Consider the following 6000-nt stretch of genomic DNA (forward strand, 5'->3'; position numbering starts at 1 on the left):
CCACCTTTCCCTCCCCCAGAAAATCATGGCCTTATAGAACCATTATTCATTCTTCAGTTGTGTTGGGATTATGGGAAAGGGAATTAAGAACCAGTGACTTGACCCAACACTTTCCTTTGCCAGATGAGAAATCTCCAGTCCAGAGAATGGAAGAGATTTGCCCAAAGTGAACCGGTAAGTTAAGAGAGTTTTACGACACATAAACAAGGTCTCCTATTTTTCACATCGGTGTTTTACCCTGCTGGTACTGGTTTATAAAACAAAGTCTTCAGGGCAGAGAACCCCAAAGGAAGCACAGGAACCTTCCTAAGAGCCCAGTTGCCCTTGGCCAGCTTGGTAAACACGGTAGACATCTCTTATCAGTGACCTCCTGGCTATGCAGGATGCAGGAAAGACATGCTTTTCAGGTCTGTCTTCAAGGAAAGACTCTTTGAAAGAGTTGAGAATCCGATTTCCTGAGCTAGGAGGGCCATCGGAGGCATCCAACACATTCATTTTACAGATGAGCTAACTGTGCCACAGAAAGGCCCATGGACCTGGGCAGTCACCTAGTGAGTCGGTGGAAGAAGTAAGACTAGAACTCGGGGCTCCGGACCCCCGAGCTGGCGGCCACTCAGGGTGTATTCGTTGGGTCCTGCTCAGGGTCATCCCCTCCGTACGCGGACTACAGGCCTTCTTCAATTCCCTGGCTTAACCACTGACTAAATATTAACATCCTGGAACTCGTGATGCCCAGAATGAAACAAGTAGGGTGCCCCTACTTGTCTAGGCCAAACAACCCCTATTTTGTTCAAGAAAGAGCGTGTTTTGAATGCTGGTATCTTGGGCCAGGTTCAAGCAAGGAGGCAAACCCCACAAACAGGGCCTAGGAGGCCGAGAACCACAAGCCCAACCCCTGCTCTCCCGGGAGCGATAGGCCCGAAAGGGGCCCGAGACCGACAGCCAGGAGGTCGGGAGCCCGGGAGCCGCCGCCGTCCGGCCGTCCCCATCCCGCCGTTCGCGCCCCGGCTCTGCGGTCCGCCTCCCGCCCGCGGGCCCCCGGCCACCGCCTACCTACGCCGGCCCTCCGTCTGTTATTGTGCTCGAGAGGGAGGGAAAATTGCGACCGATGCTTCCCGCGGCCCCCACCGACGCGGTACTTCCGCTTCCGCCGCCGCTCGGGCCTTTCCGGAATGTGGTCATCCAGGCTGGGCGCGCACCGGCGTCCATGTTGGGTGTGGATACAGGCGTCAGTGCGCCGAAGCCATGTTAAGAGTGGCCTCCCAGCGTGGCCACACACACACACACCACACACACCACACACACTCCTGTCAACACACTCCTGTCACGTGACAGTGTCGCCGCACCTGCAGTCCCACGCTGGGCAAATATCCAGGGCTCTGGCGATTGCAGCCAGCCGTTTGGACTGAGAACCTGAAGTCCGTGGTCGGCCATGCAATGCAGGATTTAGGGCAGGACGGAGGTGGGTAAAGGGAGAGTTCCTCCCCTCACTGCAGAGAGACCACAATCAAGCACTTCACCTGTAAGCCTCAGGTGTGTTAGGTGAAAATGGACATCTCTATGGTACCTACTTAACAAATCACTGCAGAATGTAATGGCTTACCACAATGTATTAGGATTCTGTCGTGATTCTGTGGGTTGACTGGGCTCAGCTGGGCAGTTTTAGTCTGAGTCTCAATCGTTTGCGGTCAGAGGTCAGCTGAGACGGTAGCTAACTTCAGGCAGAAGTGGGTGTTGCGTCGTTGGCAACTCAGGCTGGAAGCGCCCGTAAGGGCTCAGCTAGAGCTAAGTATCCAAATGCCTCCAGGAGACCTCTCCCTGGTTTGGGTTTGTCACAGACAAGCGCTCGGGTTGGGTAGGAAGCACTCAGGAGCAGGGGGAAGCTACAGGACTAGGATTATGGTCCAGCCGCGGAAGTCCCAGAACCTACTTCTGTCACATTCTCTGGGCAGGGAAGCCGCTAAGCCAGCCTAGAGACCAGGGGAGAAGGATAAGGCTTCACCTCTTATTGAAGGAGTGGCAAAGAATTTGTAGCCATCTTTAATTTACCAAACTACCTCATTTGTTTATTTTTTATTTCTTTTTAGATATATGTACTCTGTTAGCACAGGTATCAAAAAGGAAGGCTGGTAGCTCCACCAGTAAAAAGTATTGAGTGCACATGAATGGTGTTTTACATGATTTTTAAAAAATTGTGGTAAAATATAGGTAACATAAAATTTACCACTTTAGTCATTCTCAAGAGTACAGTTCAGTAGCGTTTAGTATACAGAGTGGGGCAAACGTAGGATTACAGTTGTTAGGATGTGAAACACAAAGGTTATTCTTGTATTATTATTTATTATATTATTTTCCATGCAACTGTAAATCTACTTTGCCCCACCTGTATTTACATTGTTGTACAACCACATCACCAGCCACCTCCAGAACTTTTTCATCTTCCCAAATTGAATTCTGTGCCCACTAAAGGGCAACTCCCATTCTACTCCCCTCCTCCACCCCTACCCCCATTCTACTTTATGTCTCTAGGTATCTCATATAAGTGGAATCATACAATATTTGCCGTTGCTGTTTTGCTTCTTTCACTTAACATCATGTCTTCAAGGTTCATTTATATTGTAGCATGTGTAAGAATTTCCTCTAAGACTGCATAATACTCCATTGTATGTATATTCCACATTTTGTCTACTCATTAATGGATGGAGATTTGGGTTGCTCTTCCACCTCTTGACTATTGTGAATAATGCTTCAATGCATGTGAGCAAATGTCTCTTCTAGATCCAGCTTTCCATTCTTTTGGATGTATGCCCCAGAATGGGGTTTGCTACCTTTAATTTTTCCATAGCATCTACACCATTTTATAGTCTCACCAACAGTGTACAAGGATTCCATATTTTTTACATTCTTGCTCTCATTTGTTTTTGGGGATGATGTTTGTAATCCACTTAGAACAGTGCCTGGCATACAGCAAAAAACCCCACAAAGATTAGCTGTTATTATTTGGTTATTTGGAGGCTTCTTTTCCTTCCTTTCTTCCCAGCTACAGTTGAAATTGCAAAGGCTGATTTCTCAGCATGTGATATTTCTGAAGTTCACTTTTAAAGCATACTAAGTTTTTCCATGTTACATTAGGACATCCTGTAAACGATATTGTACGTAGGTATATGTATAGAGAATTGCAGTTTTAAAACCAAACACAAGGCAGATTAGGCAAAAGAAAAAGAAGAAAATAAATTGCATGGGAGGCTTTTATAAACATGAGCTCTGAGCAAGCATTAAGGAACAAAGCCTTTGCTTTTCATTTTTTTTTTAATTTGGACTATACTGCACAAGATCAAGGTTATGTTATCAGAAAGTGAAAGATTAAGGATGAAACTTAGGAAACTCAGCAAGCTTTCTTTTTAACAGTTAACCTTCCTGTGTTTTTCCTGTCACTACATGTAGTGCAAGTCTTTTATCCTGATCTCTAGAGGGATGAGAATAAAGAAGTTATTCTTCGGGGAAAAAAGTCATTTGAAAAGCTATGAGCTATTCACCATCAGCCAACATCTACTAAAAGACTGTATGGGACCTGGGAATATGTTCCACACCAGCGCTGAAGAAATTACTAGGAAACAGTCTCTGCTCCTAGGCAGGCTGGGAGACCTTATCTACAAAGAACACTTACGTGAAATTTGGGAGATCCTGGCACAGTGGTATGCCAGAATGTCGAAGCAGCACAGAAGGTGCTGAATCAGTCCAGTGTTCATGCAGCTGCACTTGAAATAATTGCAAACACCCTCTTCAACTCACCTTTCCTCCTCCCATAGGCTTCTGGGTCACTACTTCTTCATTGTGTCTCTCTGTTTCATCTGGCTTTAGCTTCTCCCACACAAATTCTTATTTTTACTTGTGTACATTTTGTTTTTGTTTATGCATTCTTTTAATCATAATGTGACTCTACCAAACATTTTAATTATCATCACATTTAATCCCTATGAACTCTGAGGTAAGTATCACTTGCCCCATTTATAGGTAATGCAACTCAAGTTCAGAGAGGTTAAGTATTTTTTTTAAATGTCACATGGCTAGTAAATTGCAGAGAATTATTGTGAAATCTGAGCAACCTGACTTCAAAACCCATATTCCTAATTACTAAATGGTGCACTGTTGTAATTTCTTTTCTCCAAATGACAATCCGATTTATCTTTTTAAAGCATTGTGTAAATTGTGGCAATGGCTCCTTTTTGCTTAGACTTTAAACCTCAAAGTGTACACTTGTACCTTGTTAATCAGACATCCAAGGCCCAAAATGCTTTGGTCACAGCCTACCATTTCAATCTCATTTTCTTTCCCAGCTGCACACAGGACTCACGTTTCCCCTCACATACCCTGTGATTCTCGGACCCTTGGCTGAGGGAACAAACTGCCCCCCTAGTAGGTAAAAGGTAAATGAACCTCATTCAACTGTTGCAAGGAAAGAAGTGGAGGATGGTGGTGAACTGGGCCCATCTAGGTGTGCCCAGTACCGGAATAGAAATGAATGGCCCTTAAATTCCAAAAGCAGCCCAGCCAGCGTGGCTGGGTAGTTGAGTGTCAGCCTATGAACCAGGAGGTCACGGTCAGGGCACATGTCTGGGTTGCGGCTTGCTCCACAGTGGGGAGCATGCAGGAGGCAGCTGATCAATGAGAGCATCATTGATGTTTCTATCTCTCCCTCTCCATTCCTCTCTGAAATCAATAAAAATATATTTTAAAAATATTCCAAAAGTAACAGGGAGAAAAGAGGTGTAGTTTTCAAAAGCCCATTGTGTTGTGAGCCTGACACGGTTTATTCATTCATTTAATAAATATTTCCTGAGGGCTTGCTCTGGGGGCCTAGGCACTAGGCCAAGGAAACAATTGTGAAAAGTTGGTGATTCTGCCTTCAGTCTGGCAAGGGGACAGACAATCAATTAACCATAAAGGTGAATCGAATCAATTTTTTAAAAATAAACACATGGGAGGTTGGCACACAGTTAAGTTTTGTTGAGTGAATGAATTAATGGATAGATAAATCTAATATACTTAAATTTTCCTTTTAAGCATTTAAATTTAACAAACAAAACCTGTTTTTAACAAACCCTTTCCAAATATATGTCTATCTAAACCTATACATATGGCAAATGATAAAGCCTCAAAATGCAATAATAGTCTTAATAAAATTCTTATCCTTTCAATGTAAAATTCTAAGTTTAAATCAATACTCAAAAATTTCAAATGGGAACCATAAGCTTCATCATTTTCTTTAATATGCGACAAATAGTTTTCTTAAAATGTGACAAATAGTTTAAATGAAAATTATAGACTTTCTTAAAATGTGACAAATAGTTTAAATGAAAATTATAGACTTTCTTAACACAAAATAATAATATAGAATGATTTAATCCTCATATCTAAGCTTACATTTAATATTTTGGGGGTTATAAGACAATCACTTAAAAAGCCATTCTATTTCCCGCGTCGGGGGATTGCCATTGCATATTAATTGGAGGGGTGTTTGGCTGGGCTTCAGGGTTCCCTTCTCATCCCCAACCCTTTCCTTTTTGGCCCCTGGCTCTAAGGACACGTGCCTGGGGTGTTAGCAGCCGTTATCTCATCATGTATATGGAGTGAGTACAGGAGATGATGAAATCAGCATTTAACGAAATTCATAGACTAAGCAAAGGGCAGAGGTGGAGAGTAAGACTCCTGTTATTGCTTAAGTCTGTGATACTGCTGTGTTTTAATTAAGACCCACCCTGGCTCATCCTAATTGTGTGAACCCACACATTTCTTGTTTGGCTAAGCTAAGTTTCAGTTGGATTTTCATCACTCTTAACCAAAAGAATCCTGATATATTTATTATGCTGCATAAACCATTATTATTCTCCAATATTATCCCAGATCTTCAGAAATTTTTTTACTCTAATAGCCTTTAAAGTGCTTGAGGAATAAGAGATGGGGAGATTCTAACATGTACCAAAGTGGTGGAGAGTGGGG

General features: G+C 43.2%; 1 protein-coding gene across 4 annotated transcripts in view; it reads right to left on the bottom strand.

The window, feature by feature from the left end:
* FBXO38 (F-box protein 38) overlaps positions 1-1152 on the bottom strand; it is a 58179-nt gene extending 57027 nt beyond the window's left edge. For 3 of the 4 annotated variants that reach the window (XM_080675273.1, XM_080675272.1, XM_080675270.1), the window contains exon 1: positions 1054-1152. The gene's annotated coding sequence lies outside the window, so the exon portion shown is untranslated. The remainder of the gene's footprint in view (positions 1-1053) is intronic. The other variant, XM_080675271.1, reaches the window with a different exon arrangement.
* Positions 1153-6000: the final 4848 nt, after the last annotated feature.

This window comes from Plecotus auritus (assembly GCF_963455305.1).
Source record: "Plecotus auritus genome assembly, chromosome: 6".
Classification (NCBI taxonomy): Eukaryota; Metazoa; Chordata; class Mammalia; order Chiroptera; family Vespertilionidae; genus Plecotus; species Plecotus auritus.